The sequence below is a fragment of the Bombina bombina genome, chromosome 1, assembly GCF_027579735.1.
Source record: "Bombina bombina isolate aBomBom1 chromosome 1, aBomBom1.pri, whole genome shotgun sequence".
Taxonomy (NCBI): Eukaryota; Metazoa; Chordata; class Amphibia; order Anura; family Bombinatoridae; genus Bombina; species Bombina bombina.
In genome coordinates this window covers 1,012,415,399-1,012,438,797 of record NC_069499.1, presented here as the reverse complement: position 1 = coordinate 1,012,438,797, position 23,399 = coordinate 1,012,415,399, and positions in this window count along the sequence as shown.

Here is a 23,399-nt window from a genome sequence, read left to right as displayed (position 1 = left end):
TGTCTACACTCTGAAGTGCAACCATACTTGAAGAAATTAATGTTTGTAGCAAAAGCTCTTGAAAATAAAGTGTGAAGTTCTTGTCTCAGCTGTGGCCTCAGGACACAGTGGTTTGTAGTTACACCTTTTTTTAAAATATTTACCTTTGACACAAATACAAGTTAAACCTCAATATTCAAAGAGTTGCTCAGCTCATTATAACTTATACTCTTTAATTCTTTCAGTTTTATTTTTGTTTTAATTTATAAAATTTTCTATCCAGTGGCTATCAAACCTGTTCAGTCTCAATATTCTAAAAAGTATTATAAATCATGTGAGAGGACTAGTGTCTGAAAGTAATTATATCTATCTATCTATCATCTATCTATATTATACATACACACACAGTACCAGTCAAATGTTTTTGATCACCTTTGGAGAGATAGGAAATTAATTGCTAACACAAGTTATAAGTTATTAACTAAGGCTAAACAGTTTTATTCTGGAACAAAATAGCATGTTGTGTTACACAAAGCAAAAACAAAACATTATTTAAATTTTATTCCCCAAGTTTCGACTCTTCCTTTAGCCTTCAGAACCGCCACACATACTTTAGGTAATCTTTCCATCAACTTTTGCCCACATTTTTTTAACATTTCTATCGAACTCATCCCACAGTAGTTCAATTGGATTCAGGTCAGGTGACTGAGGGGGGCAATTTATATTTTTTAACACTTTTTGCTTTTTTTGCTTGTGATGTAATTTTAACGCAATTTACAAGTGTGTTTAGGATCATTGTCCTGCTGAAAAACAAAACCGGAACCTGCAATTCTTTTTCCACATGGAATGGCATGACTTTGTAGAATGTGGTGATAACCTTTCTTATACAAACGTCCCTCGATTTGTACAAGCTCTCCTACTTTATCAACAGCAAAACAACGCCAAACCATGATAGATCCACCACCGTGCGTAACTGTTGGTACTATGCATTAACTTGTCATGCGCTTGCCGACCTGGCGGCGGACATACTGCCTTCATTTACCTCCAAAAGCTCAAACTTTGATTCATCCTTAAATAACCCTTTAAACCACTGATTGACTGACCAATCCTTATGTTTTCTGGCCCACTGTAGACTTTGACCTTGTTTTGTTTTCATAATAATGTATTTTTGGCTGCCACGCATCCCTTTAACCTTTGGTCACGAAGACAGCGTTGCACGGTGAACACAGACACTGGATTTTGACAATTAGAATTAATTTCTTCACAGATATCTGGTGCAGTACGTGTTCGTTGAGGCTTACTTTGCACGCATATGAACTTGTCTTCTCTCTCTGATGTTACCCTGGGTCTCCCAGACCGGCAACAGCTCCCTTTCGACCCGATCTCTTGTTTTCTCTTTAGTATAAATACTACCATAGATTTAACAACTTTGGTCTTTGATGCTATATTCCATGTAGAATAGCCTTCCTTGTGTAACGCTACAATGACAGCATGTGTCTCTTTATTCATCTCTGGTTGTCAACCCATTTCATCAACTGTAATAAAAAATAATATTGAACTTTATAATGTCACAAGTGCTAAATTTTTATTCAAAATGAGGAATCTGATTAAATTGCCAGACTGACCTCCGTACTAAAAGAAGTGATTTCAACACTTCCCAACCGTGGACAACACTTCAGATACATTAGCGAAACAATTGACAGCACCGTAATATACGTAACATAAGCAGGTAATCACTATGTATCGTAAAAAAAATGTGCAGCGCAATAATATCAGCATTTGGAGTTGCGTAGCACTAGTATGATTAGTGCTGATATGTTTTGTGTTTACACGCCATGATTATTTGACTCTTTCTTTGCGTTTGTTTTTTTGGAAGGTGATCACATTTTTTTGACTGGTACTGTATATGTATATATATATATATATATATATATATATATATATATATATATATATATACATATATATATATATATGTATATATTTATATAAAAATAAATTTCACATATTTTTTTGCAGAAATGGCAATGTTTTGCTATCCAGGAACACACCCCTTGTGGCCAGTTAGGGATAGATATAAATGGCCATCTGCCTAAATCAAGTAATAGCTGTGCAGCATGTAAGTGGGAGAAGGTCATATTTATGAGTTCTACAGAATATACAACCTCTCTGGTGACAGTGAAAAAAATTATAATTTTCAGATTTAAATTACAGGGAATCATGTAAAATAAATCATGAAATTATATTGCAAAGCTCGCGTTTCATTATACATGATTACACTTTTTATGGAAAATTAGTATTGCATAAGGGTCTAAGGGGTCGATTTATCAACCTCTTTGGGAGGCTTTCGCCTGCCTACGACTGCAGGTTCTTACAAGAGAACCTGCCCGCCGTATTTATGAAGCAGCGGTCATTAGACCGCTGCTTCCCTACCCTTTTGCCACCTAAGAGGATGAAGATTGACAGCTCCTGCCCACGCTTGATTGGCTGTGCGTGGGCAGGGGGCGGGCAGGGGGCGGGATTGCACGAAAGTGCAAAATAGCACTCGTGTGCAATGCTGAATTCCGCCAGAGGCGAGCTGCGGCAGACAGGGGCGCGTATGTGTGCTCCTGTCCGCCTCAGCTTGATAAATTGCCCCCTTAATGCTTAGTTCGGGATAACCATAAAATAATATGTATAGCCATAACTTTATTACCCCCTCACCCAACATTTGACAATAATCACATAGAAGTGGAGGACAAAATGGCATTTATTAATGGTCATCAACTTTTATTATTAACCAAGGGCTAGATTATTTGTGGAGTGCTATTTATTTGCCGCTTCTGCTCGCACGCTAACTACATAAGAAGTAAGCTTTTTGCATGCGTCGGGTACCGAGAGAATTAGAAGTTGAAAGTAAAACGTTTTCGCTCGCGCACTTACCGGACGTACACATAAAGCCGAAGTTAGAATATTGAGATACAAACCCATTCACAGTATCTCAAGTTAGTCCAATCTGAAATATTAATATTTCACATTGCAATGTTCCTCACATAGAAGACTATATATCTATACCTATATACTGTATATATACAGTATATATGACTATATATAGGTATAGATTTAAACAGATATATATAGGAAAATGTATTTAAAAAACTAAGAACATATTCCTCTATGTGAAGAACATTGGAATGTGAAATATTTACAGTACAAACACAGTTCAACACTTTGGGCTAGATTGCAAGTGGAGCGCTAAATTATTGCACTCCCCCAAACAGGCAAACATGCCTGTTTGCGGAGTGAGATAATTAAACAGTCATTACAAGTGGCTGGTAATTGCTACCACAAGCTTGCAGTAGCAATTAGCTCTTATAAAATAAACCAGAGATCAGATCTCTGGTTAATTTTATAAATCTGCTCGTGTACGCTTTCCCCATAGACATCGATGGGGAGAGAGTGTTAGAAAAAAACCTAACACCAGCGATCGCGGAATGGAGATCGCCGTAACGCAACCCCATTTATGTCTATGGGGAAAAGAAAGTTGCGTTTAAACCTAACACCCTAACATAAACCCCTAGTCTAAACACCCCTAATCCACAGCCCCCGACGTCGCAGACACTAATAAAAGTTATTCACCCTATTCCACTGCTCCCCAATATTACCGACACTAATAAGTTATTAACCCCTATTCCGCTGCTCCCCCACATCGCTGACACTAATAAAAGTTATTAACCCCTATTCCGCCGCTCCCCTACATCGCTGACACTAATAACAGTTATTAACCCCTAATGCGCCTCCCCTGACATCGCCGACACCTAAATAAACCTATTAACCCCTAAACCGCTGACCCCCACATCGCCAACACTATAATAAAGTATTAACCCCTAAACCTCAAGCCCCCTACATCGTAACTACTAAACTAAACCTATTAACCCCTAAACCGCTGCCCCCCCCCACATTACAAAACACTAAATTAAACTATTTACCCCTAACTTTAAATTAAAATTACAATATAACTATCTTTAAAAAAATAAAAACTTACCTGTGAAATAAAAAAAACTAATGGGCCTCAAAACTGTTGGCAAATTGAGTCAAGGAGAGGCCAAAAATGTAAAGTGTACGGGCTTTACAGCTGTAACTCACAGTATCTCTAAGGAAGCTGTAAACACTCAAAGGGCTCTAACTAACATTTTAAATTGAATGTCCCTTTACTGCTTCAACAATCCCAAAATGAATATCTTAATGAATATCTTAAAGGGATACTGAACCCAATTTTTTTCTTTCATGATTCATATACAGGCCCCTAATTATCAAGGTCTGGCGGACCTGATCCGACACTGCGGATCAGGTCCGCCAGACCTCGCTGAATACGGCGAGCAATACGCTCGCCGTATTCAGCATTGCACCAGCAGCTCACAAGAGCTATTGGTGCAACGCCGCCCCCTGCAGACTCGCGGCCAATCAGCGGCCAGAAGGGGGGTGTCAATCAACCCGATCGTACTCGATCGGGTTGATTTCCGGCGAAGTCTGTCCGCCTGCTCAGAGCAGGAGGACAGGTTATGAAGCAGCGGTCTTTGTGACCGCTGCTTCATAACTGCTGTTTCTGGCGAGTCTGAAGACTCGCAAGAAACACGGGGCATCAAGCTTCATACGGAGCTTGATACATATGCCCCATAGCATGCAATTTTAAGCAACTTTCTAATTTACTCCTTTTATCAAAGTTGGTTAAAATTGCATGCTCTATCTGAGTCATGAAAGAAAAATGTGGGTTCAGTATCCATTTAACAGAGACTTCTAAGTGAAATGTAGTTTAGTAAATACGAAGCAGACTATCTTATGTAAACAGGAATAAAGAATATAACTGCTCTATATTGATAAAACAATTTAATTTTTCTAACAGGTAACTTTAAGTAACTGTCATTTATTGAAAAACAAAACAAAAAAAAACAAAGAATTACATTTGCCCAACTGATATGCACATAGACCTCGATACCTCCTAACATTTCCCTTACAGCTTCCAGAACTGGTAAAACTAGGCTGTGTAAGGCTGAAATGTGGGCATTGCCATAATATTTATGTGGGCGTGGCCATGATTGGTGAAGACTTCACTGGGCTGGGTTTAGCTGTATGTGGGTGGCGCTATTGCAGGCAATGGTCTTGGTCAGAAATGTTGAACTGAAAGGAAAGCTGTGGGAGGAGCAGTGGGACAGAGCTCCTAAAATGTAACAATCCTGCTATGTGCAAGATGGATGGGAGGCCTGGTCCTCGAATATGCTGCTGGGATATGTTGCAGCCATATAAAACTTCTAATGTAGATTTCTATGGTGTGCAGCATCAGGTAATTTTATTTCTATAACTCAAGCATCAACTATCAATCAGCTAGATTACGAGTTTTGAGCGCTATAGGGAAATTAACGACCGCCACAAAAGCAGCGTTAATTCACCACCCTATAGTGCTGGTATTATAGATTTACAAAAGGCAGGCTTGTGCGGGCGATATGGTTGCGTTGAGCTCCCTACCGCACCAAAATACAAGCGCTGCTTTGACGTGCTCATGCACGATTTCCCCATAGACATCAATGGGAAGAGCCGGCAAAAAAGAAGCCTAACACCTGCGATCGCGGAAACAAAAACTCTGTAACGCAGCCCCATTGATGTCTATGGGGAAAGAAAAAGTTATGTTTAAACCATAACATAAAAACCATGTCCAAACACCCCTAATCTGCTGCCCCCAACATCACCTCCACCTACATTACAGTTATTAACCCCTAATCTGCCGCCCTTAACATCGCCGCCACCTAAATAAAATTTCTAACCCGTAATCTGCCGCCCTTAACATCGCCGCCACCTACATTACAGTTATTAACCCCAAACTGCTACCCCCAATGTCGCCACCACTATACAAAAGTTATTAACCCCTAAACCTAACCCTAACGTAACCCTAAACATAAGTCTAACCCTAACCCTAACACCCCCTAACTTAAAGGACACTGAACCCAATTTTTTTCTTTTGTGATTCAGATAGAGCATGCAATTTTAAGCAACATTCTAATTTACTCCTATTATCATTTTATCTTCATTCTCTTGCTATCTTTATTTGAAAAAGAAGGCTTCTAAGCTAAGGAGCCAGACAGTTTTTGGTTTAGAACCATGGACAGCACTTGTTTATTGGTGGGTGAATTTATCCACCAATCAGCAAGAACAACCCAGGTTGTTCACCAAAAATGGGCCGGCATCTAAACTTACATTTTTGCTTTTCAAATCAAGATAGCAAGAGAACGAAGAAAATTTGATTAAAGGAGTAATTTCGAAAGTTGCTTAAACATTGCATGCTCTATCTGAATCACGAAAGAAAAAAATTGGGTTCAGTGTCCTTTTAAATATAATTAAAATAAAGTTAAATAAACCTTACAATTAATAACTAAATAATACCTATTTAAAACTAAATACATACTTACCTGTAAAAAAAAAACTAAGCTAGCTACAAAATAACTATTTTTTTTCACATGCAAGTTTGTATTTATTTTAACTAGGTAGACTAGTTAGTAAGTAGTTATTAACTATTTAATAACTACCTAGTTAAAATAAATACAAATTTACCTGTAAAATAAAACCTAACCTGCCTTACACTAAAACCTACCATTACAATCAAATCAAATAAATTAAATTAATCAAATACAATTATCTAAATTACAAAAAAACCCCACTAAATTACACAAAATAAAAAACGAAATTATCAACAAAAAAACTAATTACTCCTAATCTAATAGCCCTATCAAAATAAAAAATCCCCCAAAAATTAATAAAACCCCTAGCCTACACTAAACTGCCAATAGCCCTTAAAATGGCCTTTTACTGGGAATTGCCCCAAAGATAACAGCTCTTTTAGCTGGCAATAAAAATTACAAACACCCCCCTCCAACAGTAAAACCCACCACCCACCCAACCAAACCACCCAAATAAAACTATATCTAAATAAACCTAAGCTAACCATTGCCCTGAAAAGGGCATTTGGATAGGCATTGCCCTTAAAAGGGCATTTAGCTCTTTTACAGTGCCCAAACCCTAAGCTAAAAATAAGTCCCAACCAATAAAACCTTAAAAAAACCTAACACTAACCCCTGACGATCCACTTACAGTTTTCGAAGACCTGACATCCATCCTCATCCAAACAGGCAGAAGTCCTCATCAAAGCGGGCAGAAGTCCTCATCCAAGCAGGCAGAAGTCTTCATCCAAGCGGGAAGAAGTCTTCATCCAGACAGCATCTTCATCCATCCAGCGCGGAACGGGTCCATCTTCAAGACATCCGGCGTGGAGCATCCTCTTCTTCCGATCGTCGCTGTAAAGTAAAGTTTCCTTTAAGCGACATCATCCAAGATGGCGTCCCTTACATTCCGATTGGCTGATAGAATTCTATCAGCCAAAAGGAATTAAAGGGGGAAAAAATCCTATTGGCTGATCCCATCAGCCAATAGGATTGAGCTTTAATCATATTTGCTGATCCAATCAGCCAATAGGATTGAGCTTGCATTCTATTGGCTATTCCAATCAGCCTTTAAGTGACATCATCCAAGATGGCGTCCCTTACATTCCTATTGGCTGTTCGAATTCTATCAGCCAATCGGAATGTAAGGGACGCCATCTTGGATGGCATCACTTAAAGGGAACTTCATTTTACAGCGACGATCGGAAGAAGAGGATGCTCTGCGCTGGATGTCTTGAAGATGGACCTGCTCCGCGCCGGATGGATGAAGATAGAAGATGCTGTCTGGATGAAGACTTCTGCCCGCTTGGATGAAGACCTCTACCCGCTTTGATGAGGACTTCTGCCCGCTTTGATGAAGACTTTTGCCCGCTTGGATGAGGGTGGATGTCAGGTCTTTGAAAACTGTAAGTGGATCGTCAGGGGTTAGTGTTAGGTTTTTTTAAGGGTTTATTGGGTGGGTTTTATTTTTAGCTTAGGGTTTGGGCACTGTAAAAGAGCTAAATGCCCTTTTAAGGGCAATGCCTATCCAAATGCCCTTTTCAGGGCAATGGTTAGCTTAGGTTTATTTAGATATAGTTTTATTTGGGGGGTTTGGTTGGGTGGGTGGTGGGTTTTACTGTTGGGGGGGGTGTTTGTAATTTTTATTGCCAGGTAAAAGAGCTGTTATCTTTGGGGCAATGCCCTGCAAAAGGCCCTTTTAAGGGCTATTGGCAGTTTAGTGTAGGCTAGGGGTTTTATTATTTTGTGGGGGCTTTTTTATTTTGATAGGGCTATTAGTATTTCGTTTTTTTGTTGATAATTTCGTTTTTTTATTTTGTGTAATTTAGATAATTGTTTTTGATTAATTTATTTGATTTGCTTGTAATAGTAGGTTTTAGTGTAAGGCAGGTTAGGTTTTATTTTACAGGTATATTTGTATTTATTTTAACTAGGTAGTTATTAAATAGTTAATAACTATTTACTAACTAGTCTACCTAGTTAAAATAAATACAAACTTACCTGTGAAATAAAAATAAAACCTAAGATAGCTACAATATATCTATTAGTCATATTGTAGCTAGCTTATGTTTTATTTTTACAGGTAAGTATGTATTTAGTTTTAAATAGGAATTATTTAGTTAATAATTGTAAGGTTTATTTAGCTTTATTTTAATTATATTTAATTTAGGGGGTGTTAGGGTTTGGGCCAGTGGTGTATTTTGGTTTAGTGCGGCCCTAGGCCCTCAAAATTCTGCTTTAAAACGCTCCTGGTTTGGGCTTAGACTTATGCTTAGGGTTACTTTAGGGTTAGGGTTAGGTTTTGGGGTAAATATATTTATGTAGTGATGTGGGAGGCTAGAGGTTATGGGGTTAATAGTTTAATTTAGTATATTTCATTGTGGGGGGCTTGCGGTTTAGTGGTTAATAGGTTTATTATAGCGGCGGTGTGGGCAGATGGCAGATTAGGGGTTAAAAATATTTAAGTAGTGTTTGCGATGCGGGAGGGTGGCGGTTTAGAGGTTAATAGGTTTATTATAGTGGCGTCGTTGTCGGGGAGCGGCAGAAGAAGTGTTAATACATTTTAATAGTGGTGGCGATGTCCGGAGAGGCAGATTAGGGGTTAATAAATTTATTATAGTGTTTGCAATGCGGGAGGGCCTCGATTTATGGGTTAATAGGTAGTTTATGAAAAAATGATCCAAAGAACAAAGGGATATAAATAAAAAGTCCATTCTTTATTGTTAGATTAAAAGAAATGGGCATCAAAATAGGGGTAAAGGAAGAAACGAGCAGGTCTTACGCGTTTCGGCAAGGTTCAGCCGTACTCATAGACCATACATGCTCACAGGTGATACAAACTTATATACCGTATAAAGATTACCCATTGGTTAAAACATCACACACCTCCTAAACACCCTTTTAGGTAGTTTATGGGTGTTAGTGTAATTTTTAACACTTTAGTTATGAGTTTTATGCTACAGCTTTGTAACGTAAAACTCATAACTACTGAGTTTAGATGGCGGTACAGATCTTGTCGGTTATAGGGTGTACCGCTCACTTTTTGGCCTCCCAAGCAAACTCGTAATACCGGCATTATGGAAGTCCCATTGAAAAAGGACTTTTTTAAAAGTGCGGTACTGACGTTGCGTGACGGCCAAAAAGGTGTGCGGTACACCTATACCTACAAGTCTTGTAATAGTGGCGTTAGGGAAAAAGCAGCGTTATGAAGCATAACGATGCTTTTTTACTCATAACGCCAAACTCGTAATCTAGCTGTATGTTATCAATTAAATTACATGGCAATTGTTTCTTTAATAAATATTTAGAATGGAACTTTACAGCTAAATCACTTTGCTCACTGCATGTACAGCACCAGCAAAGTTTAAGGGTAAATACCTGTCACATATTTTGGACGGAGAATGCAGAACATATAAGCTTCCAAGCAAACTATGCCGTAGGATGTGCTGCTGTTATTAATCTATATACATAATACACAAAGAAGATAAAAGGCATGAGAGAGAATGGCCTTAAAGGGACAGTAAACACCTTGTATTTAGAAGACATTTCTGTTGTGTTGAAATTGCTATAAAACACCAAATCAGCAATTTCAAAACATTTAAAAAAAAAAACAAATTAACATCTTGTTTGCTGTAACGTTTTTTTTAATAACCCCTTATTTGGAGGAGCCAATCCAGGATTGTGTCTGCAGACAACAAGGCTAGCCCAGATCATATTGTGAGTATAAACTGAATTGTTTTGCTGTTGTGATCACTTCAGTAAAGACAATTGAGGAAATATATGTAAAAGGTTTATGAGAAGTCACCGGACGTCAGCAGTGCGCTTTTCCAGGTATGGGAATTCGAAAATCCACAATTTTCAGATCGATTTTAACCCCTGCAACGAAAAAGACGTATGTATACATTGTGCAGAACTTTGCTTATCATACCGCACAATGTATATACTGTATATGTCTGAGCTTCAGGAAGCTCCAGCAGTCTCGGCTATTAAGTTACAGCCGAGAGCTGTAGTTCCTGAAGTGGGGGGCTGGCGGTTTAGGGGTTAATAGGTTTATTTAGTTAATAATTGTACATTTAATTTTGCTCTATTTTAATTATGTTAAAGTTAGGGGGTTACGTTAGCGTTAGGGTTACGTTAGGGTTAGGGGTTAATAGTTTTACTTAGGTTGTTGCAATGTGGGGGGCTGGCGGTTTAGGGGTTAATAGGTTTATTTAGTGTTAGTGATGTGGGAGGTCAGATGTTTAGGGGTTAATAGCTTTATTTAGTTGCAGCGATGTCAGGGAGCGGCGGAATAGGCGTTAATAGATTTATTATAGTGTGGGTGATGTTGGGGTGCGGCAGAAAAGGGGTTAATAACTTTAGTATAGTGGTGGCGATATCATGAGCGGCAGGTTAGTGGTTAATACCTTTATTTAGGAGGCAGCGATATCGGGGGCGGCAGATTAGGGGTTAATAACTGTAGCCAGGTGTCGGCGATGTCGGGGGCAGCACATTAGGGGTGTTTAGACATGGGGCTTATGTTATGTTAAACCGTATTTTCTTTTTCCCCATAGACATCAATGGGGCTGCGTTACGGAGCTTTTCTTTCAGCGATCGCAGGTGTTAGACTTTTTTATGACCCGCTCTCCCCATTGATGTCTATGGGGAAAGCGTGCACGAGCACGTCAAATCAGCGCTTGTTTTTAGCGCTCAAAACTCGTAATCTAACTGATTGTGGTTTATAAAAGCTAATGGCACTAGTTAGAGGAGGAGGGGTTAGAAAGCTGTTTGGGAGGGATCAGGGAGGTTGGAGGGTAAGGGGGATCCTACACTCAGGAAACAGGATATTATTTATATATATATATTATCCCTAAATTACCTATTCCCTAGTTTTGCATAACCAACCATGTTATATTAATATATTTTTCACCTCAGTGATTACCTTGTATCTAAGCCTCTACAAACTGCCCCATTATTTCAGTTATTTTGACAGACTTGCATTTTAGCCAATGAGTGCTGATTCCTAGGTAACTCCACGTGCGTGAGACGTGAGCACAGTGTTCTCTATATGACACACATGAACTAACACCCTCTAGTGGTGAAAAACGATCAAAATGCATTCAGATAAGAGGCTGTCTTCATGGTCTAAGAAACTAGCATATGAACCTCCTAGTTTTAGCTTTCAACTAAGAATACCAAGAGAACAAAGCAAAATTGGTGTTAAAAGTAAATTGGAAAGTTGCTTAAAATTGCATGCCCTATCTGAATCCTGAAAGTTTTTTTTGGACTGGACTGTCCCTTTAAATCTGCTGACCAGTGGGGGGTGAGGGAGGGAAGAGAGCTGTTTGGGAGGGATCAGGTAGGGATCAGGGTGTGAGAAATGCCAGATGGAAGGGTAATATCTACACTAAAGCAAAAATTAACATTACAAGCTACCTAATTAACCCCTTCACTGCTTGGAATAATAGAAGTGTGGTGCACAGCTGCAATTAGTGGCCTTCTAATTACCAAAAAGCAATGGCATATATATGCTATTTCTGAACAAAGGGGATTCCAGAGAAGCTTTTACAACCATTTGTGCCATGATTGAAAATGTGGTATGTAAATCATTTCGGTGAGAACCCCAAAGTTTGTGAAAAAGTTAATGTTTTTTTTATTTGATCGCATTTGGCAGTGAAATGGTGGCATGAAATATACCAAAAGGGGCCTAGATTTTTTGTTTTGCCAGGTAAATAGAAATATTTCTGTTTAAATGGAGTGGTAGCAAAAATGCTAAAAATGATCTGGTATTTTGGGAAAGTTTTTCTCTAAAATTCCCGGCAGCGAAGGGGTTAAATGAAAAAGTGAGGGATGAATAAAGTTATATTGCAATGTTGTCTCTAGGGGTTATTGTCCATATAACATATACAATATATACCCCTCTCAACATTTTTGACTGTCTGTATCAGGGACTCAGGAGGCTGATTGGGACCCATCACAGTTTTGTGTGGAGCTGTGTTGCGAGGGATCATGGGTGGTTAGTGGGCGGGATTGTGGGTGTGTCTGGGTGGTCAGTGGGTGTGTCCAGGCAGTTTAAGGGTGTGCCTGGGTGTTCCATGGGTGGGGCTAAGGGAAATTCTGCAAATAAATACATATGACTGTCTCAGAGGGAAAGCGTCGCAGAGCTCAGAATCAGGGACTTAGGTTATCTACATCAAAGCTTCCACAGTAAAAAGAGGTGGGTTTCAAGGCTCTAGATACAGACTTCAAAAACCTTAAAAGTTCCAACTTCCCTTAATTTACAAGGTAGTATCTTATTTTACATGTCCATTGTCCTACTTAGAACAAGGAGAGGAGCACCCCTGCGTTAGGGCTATCTAACCCATGCGTAGGAGGCCTCCATTGTTTATCTGGTCCTCTGTATGAACAAAAATAAATCCAAATTGGCTCCTCATTTGAAAAGTCTGTGCACCTCTGCTGCACATGAGACCGTGCTTCTCAGGAAATAGCTCATTTCCCTCCACCTGCAGTGTACTCCCCATGCATAAAGCAGAAGAATGATAGAAATGTCAGTATTCACAGACCAGCCATAGGTCTATGCTAGGTGCACTGGGGGAGCAGTGTGAGGTTGTTGCACTGAGCACATGATCAGCTCCAGCTGTAAGTTGTTCAGAGCATGGCAGCAGCACAGGGTGTTTATGTTTCATCATACAACGTTATGACCCTGCTAATTCTGTGCTTGTTTCTTTTACAGAGTGAGGACAGACTTTTGAATAATGGACCAAGTCTCCTGGGAGCTGACACTCAATCTCTGCTGCTCTGCAGGACTTTACACACAGGGGGAGGTGACCAAGGGAGCACACTGTTAGCACTCGCTCTATGGATGGCACACATACTCAAGGACTGGACAGAAAAAGTGCTTGTGTTTAGGTGCCTGAGGCATTTTTGTTTTTGTTCTGGTCATTTTTAAATATTCATAATATATATCATCAATTAAAAGAAAAATAAACAGCATAATGATGTCCTCAGAACCAATGCCTAAGAATAGTATACAGCAGTATTTGTCAAACATTTAATTAGCTGTATAAACACTGAGGTCAATTGTGGATAGATAAAAAACAGGCAGAAAATAATCCAAACATTGAACCTCATAAACAGTGAATGTGAGGAATAGAACTATCTAAAAGGTTTTCCCTCAGCCATTGTTTGCACAATTCAGTGTTTGAACACTTTGTTGCCTGTTTTATTTGTGTGCCTAATTGTCCTCAGCAGACAAGAAAGATAATTAGTTCCAACATGGAGGTACCCTTTAATTTATAGAAACTCAGTGGAATTGGAAAGCTTGTGACTTTTCAGAATTAAATTACAAAAAAGGGGGACAAAATCAACAACGAAAACCTAATTAAAGATTAAACATTAAACATTTTATATTATCTCATACTATTTAACATCCCTTTAAACACTAGCCAAAAAATAAAATTTATAAAAAAAAATTAAATAATATATTTTTAGCTTTTTTTAAATATAGATAATAAATAATCTCTTGCACTGATCTAGAAATTGTTTTGTAGCTTGTTGTACAGTCAGGCTTTAGAACACTGCAGGCTCTGATCAACAATCACTGTGTAGCATGTTCTACAGACACGATTCCTAATCTTGCAGGATGCACCCCAGGATCTCTGCAAGGGCAAAAAATAAATTAAAAAAATGAACAAACATTACAAAGATTATTTATTACCCAAAAATAAACATTTTGGCCTAGATTACAAGTGCCGTGCTATATAGTGCTTTCTGTCAAGCATAAACTTTGCTAGACAGAAGCTTATTGCGTGCAACTGGTAGCGAGCCAGGGGTAAAACTACAGGGGGTGCAGAGGTAACAATTGTGACTGGGCCCCCAAGGGTGGGGGCCCTGCTTTAAAAAAAAAAATATATATATATATATATATATATATATATATATATATATATATATATAATTATTTTTTTACAATAAAAAACGTTGACCTGCCACTGCCTGCACTGATATCATGTGAGTGTGACATTATGCTTCACTAGTGTCTCTGACTACAGGGGTTAGTGTTTCTGTTTTACCCATTGGTGTTTATGTGTGTGTGTATTTATGCATATATGTGTGTATGTTTGTGGAACCAGCAAATTACAGACCTTGTTACTACAGCATGGGGGGGGGGGGCGGGGGGTAAACAGTGTCAGTCTATACTGTCAGTCTATACAGTACCACTATATACAGTACGGGGCGGGTAGGATCAGGCCAGCCATCTCACCGGCAGATTACAGACTGTGTCACTGACTCACTATATACAGTACTGGTGAGTTAAACAGTGTCACTATATACAGTAATAGGGGGTCAGACCATCTCACAGACTGTGGGCACAGGGTATCTCCTTTTGCATACATGTAATCTGATTCACATTTTTTTTCTGTGTTTAAATTATATATATATATATATATATATATATATATATATATATATATATATATATATATATATATATATATCAAATTCACTTTTTTGGGGGGTGGGGGGGGTCCCTTCTTAGATTCTTGCACCTGGACCCTGTGGTTTCTAGTTACGCCTCTGTAGCGAGCGTATTACAAGCTGAAAATAAAAGTTTATGCATGAGCGAAACCCAAGGCATGCTAACCAAATATCATGACCGCATTAACGTATTCTCACCATTGGAGTCAATGGAGAGCACAGAAGAAAAAACCTAACATCTATTGCTCACGTGCTAACCCGACAAGAGTTATAAATATTTCACATTCCAATGTTCTTCACATGCAGGACAATGTAATTTTTCTTAATGTAATTTTTAAGTTGTTAACATTTTTATTGTAGGCATAGGTCAGTACAACAGAAGATTATAAAATGACAAAAGTTATTACATAAAACAAGAGTGGTGTCAGGCAGGTTGGCGAGTATGAATCTAAGATGGGTGTCCTGTCGAAAACTCCAAGTCGTCGAAATCTCCAATTACACCCAAACCATTCATCTGATTGATTGTGCATCCTGTCCCTCACAGAGACACAGGCTAATCAGATGGGCACTGTAATTCAGCATTAGCGCCTATCTTCACTATCTATTTTTGCCTCCGCCTGTTACCTTCATATTTTCTATGTGAAGAATATAGAAATGTAAAATATGCGTAATGCACTTTGGATTCGCCATTTAGGTCTAATGTGGTGTTGGGTTAGCGCACATGAAGAATTGCTAACTTCCATTAGCGTTATTTAAATATTAAATATTAAAAAAAGCCCTTTATGGAGGTTACATTTCGAGTTAGCCTTTCTAACAGATGTTGTTTCTCTCCTATTTAGCCATGACTTATAACAAAGTATACTGTATGCAGTTGCATTTTAGAACACATTTGGTGCATTCTTTAGAGTCTTGTATTGCTCTAGCCATTTTTCTATAATAAATTATTTTTGGTTCTATATCTTGTGTCTGTGTGGCCCTATACATGTGACTTGCTAACCCTGCACCAATCATGTGACCTGCTGTCCTTCCCTAGTGTTGTGCTACCCTGCACCAATCATGTGACCTGCTGTCCTGCTCTTCTGTTGTGCTACCCTACACCAATCATGTGACTTGTTATCCTGTCCTAGTGTTGTGCTACTCTACACCAATTATGTGACCTGCTATCTTGCCTTAGTGTTGGGCTGCCCTACACCAATCATGTGACTTCCTATCCTGCCCTTGTGTTGTGTTACCCTGCACCATACATGTGACTTGCTATCTTGCCCTAGTGTTGTGCTACCCTACACCAATCATGTGACTTGCTGTCCTGCCCTAGTGTTGTGCTACCCTACACCAATCATGTGACTTGCTGTCCTGCCCTAGTGTTGTGCTACTATGCACCAATCATGTGACTTGCTACCCTGCTCATGTTGTGCTAACCTGCACCAAGCATGTGACTTGCTATCTTGAACTAGTGTTGTGCTACCCTACACCAATCATGTAACTTGCTATCTTGCCCTAGTGTTGTGCTACCCTACACCAGTCAAGTACAGTGTGTGACAAACTAACAAATTATACCACACAGATATAAATGGTTTATCACTCAATGATATAGCTGTCCAATGATCTTCAAAAACAGCCAAACTTACATCTCTGGTGTCCCTTTTATATATAAATGGGAGGGAAAATATCACTATGGTTTACTAGTCAGGGGTTAAAAGCTACTAGCCTAGAGGTAAAAAGTTACTAGTCGACTCAATGTTAAAGGGATACTAAACCCAAAATTTTCTTTCACGATTCAGCAATTTTAAGCAACTTTCTGATTTACTCCTATTATCAAATTGTCTTCATTCTATTGGTATCTTTATTTGAAAAGCAGGAATGTAAGCCTTTGGAGCTGGCCCATTTTTGGTTCAACACCTAGGTAGCGCTTGCTGATTGGTGGCTAAATGTACCCACCAATCATCAAGCACTACCCAGGTGCTGAACCAAAAATGGCCCGGCTCTTAAAGGGACAGTCAACACCAGAATTTTTGTTGTTTTTAAAGATAGATAATCCCTTAATTACCCATTCCCCAGTTTTGCATAACCAACACAGTTATAGTAACACACATTTTACCTCTGTAATTACCTTGTATCTAAGCCTCTGCAGATTGCCCCCTTATTTCAGTTCTTTTGACAGACCTGCATTTTAGCCAATCAGTGCTCACTCCTCTGTAAATTCACTTCCTGCTTTTTCAAATAAAGATAGCAAGAGAACAAAGAAAATGTTCTAAGTAGTCCGGGACTACTAGTGGACCACTGGAAATTTCAAGCCCTGCATATATTCTCTGAAAAACAAATCCACCAAACACAAGGACATTTTCATATTTTAATATTATCAGGAATGCACCACAAAGTCATAGGTGTTTGCAATCATATTTATATTCCCCAGCTGATACAATGATTGCAGTCACTAACAGACTCCAAAGTGTATGGATACGGCTGTCTATTGTTATACACCAAAAACGTTTGCAGAGATAATCTGTTTTCTGTATGAAATGGAGAGAGAAAAAATAACAGAACCATGTAGTTTCATATCCCCAAAGACTGTGAACCCAAGTGGTGTCAGCCGATATCAGAAGAGACAAATTACTACATGGAAGGGCATCTAGCTGACTATCTCTGCCTCTGAAAGGGGCTGAGAGCAGACCCTCCCCTGCATAGGAAAAGACCATTATACATACAGAAGCAGTCTAAAGTCTGTATACATAAGTATACATCTAAAACTTTGGGGCTTGGTTAGGAGTCTGAAAATCAGCACAATGTTATTTAAAAATAAGCAAAACTATCCATTTTTACAAAAACACCTCCAGATGGGCTATATAAATGGATCATCTACAAAACATGTATGCAAAGAAAAATCTACTGTACAATATCCCTTTAAGCAAATTAAAAAGGTTCTTAAAATTGCATGCTGTTTGTGAATCTTGAATTCTCTTTGATATATATACTGTTTATTTGGTTTGGTTTATTTTATTTATTTATTTCCAACTGGATTGTTGTGTTATTTTTACTGTTTTTAAATCACATCGTTAGTCATTTGGCACATTTTAGAGGTACAAGTGGTCTTTATGCCCCTAAAGTATCTGAACTTTGACAAGAACGTGGTTTTTTTTTTGCAATTTAATCACACTATTTTATTTATTTATTTTTGTTCAAAGATATAGAAGACATATAAAAATGTAATTTACACATAACAGTTTCAATATTCTGCATATCTAAGTGATATATTATTTATTAAATGTAATACCTTTGCAACAACCACTAGTTAATCATTACTGTTGGACACAGCCTCACTGGGCAACAAGACTGTGTTGTTGGATATCAGAGGGTGGGATGCTCATGTCCCCTTATCTTAGTTGTTCATTGGTACAGAGCGGGGTCTGTGAGACCAGGAGAAGATTATCGTCCATCAACAGCAAAATTGTAGTCAGGGGACTTGAAAGAAACATCCCTATCTAGCTGGAAAGTGAGCCACCCACCATTGGACACATTAAAAACAGATATAGGCTAGAGATTATGCCAATTTATAGGGTTGAAAAAAAGATGATTGCATTCAGATGGGGTTTGCAGTGTAGCTGAGGTTGTTCTGGGTTTCCCCTTCTGATATATTGGCAGTGGTGCTAAGAGAAACAATGTATGGTCCATAGCTCAGAAAGAGCTTGCTAGCATTGCTAAAAAAAAAAAAAAACTTGCTAGGTTTTTGTTAGTTTTTACATTGTTTTTAGATAGTTTGGTTTTGGATTGGTCCCTGCTTGAAATGGTGGAACAAATGCATAATAAAGAGACAATGCCAAAGACCTTAGTCTGACATTCATATGAGTAGTAGATTTTTTATTTTTGCCAAATTTCAAAGTTAGTAAAAAATTTCCTTTCCTTCACCAATCACAAAATTCATACAATAGGAACTGGTGCCTCAGAATAAAAAAAGTTGCATTTGACTAGCTTAGAGTTCCTTTAAGGGGTACTGGTTTTACAGTCTTGAATAGGTAAAGGACCAGTAAAGGACCAGTAAATACAATAGATTTGCATAATCAATGAATGCATGATAAAAAGACAATGGAATAGCACTTAGGGGCATATTTATCAAGCTCCGTATGGAGCTTGATGTCCCGTGTTTTTAAAGGCCGCTGCTCCATAACCTGTCCGCCTTCTCTGAGGTGGCGGACAGAAATCAACCAGATCGAATATGATCGGGTTGATTGACACCCCTGCTAGCGGCCGCAAATCTGCGGGGTGCGCCATTGCACCAGCAGTTCACAAGAATTGCTGGTGCAATGATAAATGCAGAGAGCATATACTGTCGGCATTTATCAATGTGCAGCAGACATGATCCGCAATATCGGATCATATCCTCTCGCACATTAATAAATAGGCCCCTTTGTCTGAACTTCAAATGAGTAGTTTAAATTTTTAAGCACAAAATCTAAGTCATGTCTATTTCCACTCTCACTGCATCATGTGACAGCCATCAGCCAATCACAAATGCATATACCTATATTCTGTGAATGAATTCTTGCACATGCTCAGTAGGAAATGGTGATTTAAAAAGTGTAAATATAAAAAGACTGTGCACATTTTGTTAATGGAAGTAAATTGGAAAGTTGATTAAAATTGCATGCTCTATCTGAATAATGAAAGTTTTATTTTGACTTGAGTGTGCTTTAAAGGGACACTGAAGTCAAAATTAAACTTTATGATTCAGATAGAGCATGTCATTTTAAACAACTTTCCTATTTACTTCCATTAACAAAATGTGCACAGTCTTTTTATATTTACACTTTCTGAGTAACCAGCTCCTATTGAGCATGTGCAAGAATTTACAGAATATACATATATGTATTTGTGATTGGCTGATGGATGCCACCTGATGCATTGGGAGTGGAAATAGACCTAATTTTGAAATTTGTCAGAAACAAATATACTACTCATTTGAAGTTCAGACTCAGGGGACGAATTATCAAGCTCCGAACGGAGCTTGATGTCCCGGTTTCTGCGCCAGCCTTCAGGCTCACTGGAAACAGAAGTTATGAAGCAGCGGTCTAAAGACTGCTGCACCATAACTTGTCCGCCTGCTCTGAGGCAGCGGACAGAAATCAACCCGATTGAATATGATCGGGTTGATTGACACCCCCTGCTAGCAGCCGATTTATCATAGTGCAAGCGGATATGATACGATGTAGCGTATAATGTCCGCCGCACATCAATAAATGCCGACAGCTGTTGGCATTTATCATTGCAGAATTCTGGTAAACTACTTGTGCAATGCTGCCCCCTGCAGATTTGCGTATAGGATCAGGCGGATAAATGTCTGCGACCTCAGAGCAGGCAGACAAGTTATGGAGCAGCGGTCTTTAGACCGCTTCTTCATAACTACTGTTTCTGCTTCTTGATAATTCAACCCCTATGTGCTTTTGCATTGTCTTGTTATCATGCATTTGATGATTATGCAAATGTACTGTATTGACTGGTCCTTTAAGGGTGTAATCTTTAGTATGGTTTATAATAGGTTTATGTTATTTTCCATCTAAATGTTTTGATGGTTGTGAAGATTGTGTTATTTATTTGTAGTTAACAATGTTTGTTTTTGTTTTTTAAATAATAAGTGAATGTATAATAAACAGTATTTATTTAATAAATGTTGCACAAATGTGTGGATGTTTGTGTCTGCCTTTATTCATTATGTAAAGAGGTTTAGGGTATTAAGAAGTTAATTGGTTTGATGGGCCAGTAATTGACAACTGACAGAACCTCTGCTCTACCATATTTTTATTTTCATAATTATTTTTATTCTTTATATTCTAAAATGTTTCTCTATATTTTTTATCTTAAAGATGATGAATTAAGTAATGTATGTTAAAGAAACAAACAAAAAACTAAAACTGGCAAATCCATATCACTGATTCTACATAAAATAAAAGTATATGTCTATTTCCAAATCAGGAAACTTGCTGATGTTTTTTTTTTTTTTCTATAAAAAGGACTAATAAATCTGATTGATTCTTTAACTCACAAGATAAAATTAGAATTAACACCCATAAGCTTTGTAATAAATGCTATTACCTATGAATACATTTAGTTGCTATGCCTTTAACCCTTCTGCAGCCAGGTAAACTGAGCTGAAGTCAATCAGGAAATAAGACTTGAAGTGTGAGAGAAAGTTGTTCATTTCTTTCAAACAATTCCAAGCAGCACATGATCAAGACCTAAGTAACAAAAGCGAACACTTAACCTCCCTGATATGTTTCCTGCACCCCCTGCATATCACTAAATGTACTGAATGTAATGGCAAGGACAAAAAACAAAAGGAATCTCCCTTGGGATTGAATCATATAAAATTCCAGATGTTTCCAGATTGTGGGTGTATATATGCAGGAGTGTCTGAGTGTTTCTCTTTCTGTTCTGCCAAGATGCAGGAAGACGCACACACCATCCTCTTCAAGGCCAAAACTTCCACAAACAAACAGACACAATCTGCTCTTTCCTCTCTGCCATTCCAGCCTCCTTGCCTGCCAAAGACAATCTTGCCCCATGCCCTGAATTTCCTGGGTTTTTTTATTTAGTGAGGCTCTTGTGAATAACCTTTGAACTATGAGAACGCAGACACAAGTTGCTTTCCTGCAAGATGTTCTAATGATGAATGATCACTAACTTAGTTGTACATGTGGAGATAAGAGATAACACTTATTAGTTTAGTCCTGGTGGTCAAGGAATGAGCCATTTACAAACTTAAGAGGTCAGGGGCTCCGGCCCTTGCTCTAGATGGGAAAGATGTAATCTTTAGGACCTGCTTCCACCACCTTCCCTTATGTTTATTGTATACATTTGGGAAGTCCGTCGGATGCCCTAATTTATCCATTGTTCTATAAGCCTCATTCCTTCATTTATTACCCCAAATTTCCCTTTAGTGTTATCTTCATTCATTTTTTCTTTAGTCACATGAAGTGAGGATGTAATAAAATATGATGCGCAACAAATATATTTACTTTTATGTTTTTTTCATTTTTTTCAGCTGGTCATTTCTTTACAGGTGCATGAAACAAGTTATTACCAATGCAAGGAGATAGACTGAGAATTACTAATAGCTGGTTTACAGACTGACATGTCAGATAGACTGCAGGACAAAGGGACTTAAATTTTATCATTCTGGAATGTCACTGTCATTTTTACCCCATTATATTACTTAGCCTTTATCAGGGATGGCCAACTGGGGGCCCAAGATCACCATGTGGCCCTCTGCACTAACCTTTGCGGCTTCTGAACTGAGAAAAAGCAGAACTAAGAATGTGTGCCATAGTTTTTGTGGCCCCTGGATAAAGCAAAACTACAAATGTAAACCAAAATGTAATAGAAGATATCTGGAAGGCAGAATAGCATTTAGAGGCTACTGTGCAACCTTATCTATACCCCTTGTGTTACTTGACATTTATAGGAAGTATTTTATTATCTGGGTGTTTAATAGTCACAAGTTTATATGCAGCCCTTAAGGTAACAACAGTATTGACCTGCGGCCCCCATGCATTAGGAAGCTGTCCATCTGTGGCCTATATCATTAAAGCTGTTAGTGCTTTAGGACTATTTAAACTTTAATAAAAGATTGTATAATTAAAAAAAAAATCTTTACCAATTTGCTTCTGTAAACAAATTTATCTTCTCTTTGTTGAAACTAAGCTCCTTTTCATGAGAGAATATGAGTAGGTTAAAAGGCATGCACGTGTTTCTAACACTATTCAATTTTATACATAGTGCTCAAGACACGTGCACACTTCTGGGCCTACCTCAGTATGCTTTGATGAAAAGAAGCTAAGTTTTATCAATGGTCACCAAATAAAAGAGGTCAATTTAAAGGGACAATAAAAACCTTTATATTTTTTATATAAAATGTTTAGTTATGCATAGTGAAACATATTTGCAATATACTTTATTTATTTTCATGTAATTTAGCTCTGAAAATTGGTGATTTTCTACATTCTATATCTCAAAACTGAAAATGTAAACTGCAGAACTATCAAGGCTAACCCTGCTATATGCCTTTACTTAATTGGCTTAAAAAGATAAGACTGCAAAACAATGCACTTCATCATGGCTAGGCTTGTCAGCTACATACTCAAGCCCAGATTGATTCCTCAAAATTAGGCAAGTGGTGGGTTGTCTTTAGCTATTGAAAAACACATGCAGCAAAAAAATATATAATTTGCTTTAAAATGTATAGACTTGGCTGATATGTTTACTGTTGAAGAAAGATGGAGGCGCAGCAAAAAGTAAAACTTGACTTTTATTTTCTTGTTTAAAATTGACGGTCACAGCATACAAGTGTAGCCCTTAGCATGGTAGGAAGCTGTTTACGCGTTTCGGCTACAATGCTAGGTTTACTGCCCCATTAATAAAGTAAAGTGGAAAGTACGCTCTGTCTGAATCATAAAACTTTAATTTGGACTTCCATGTCCCATTCAAAGACATTAAAGTGTTTTATTT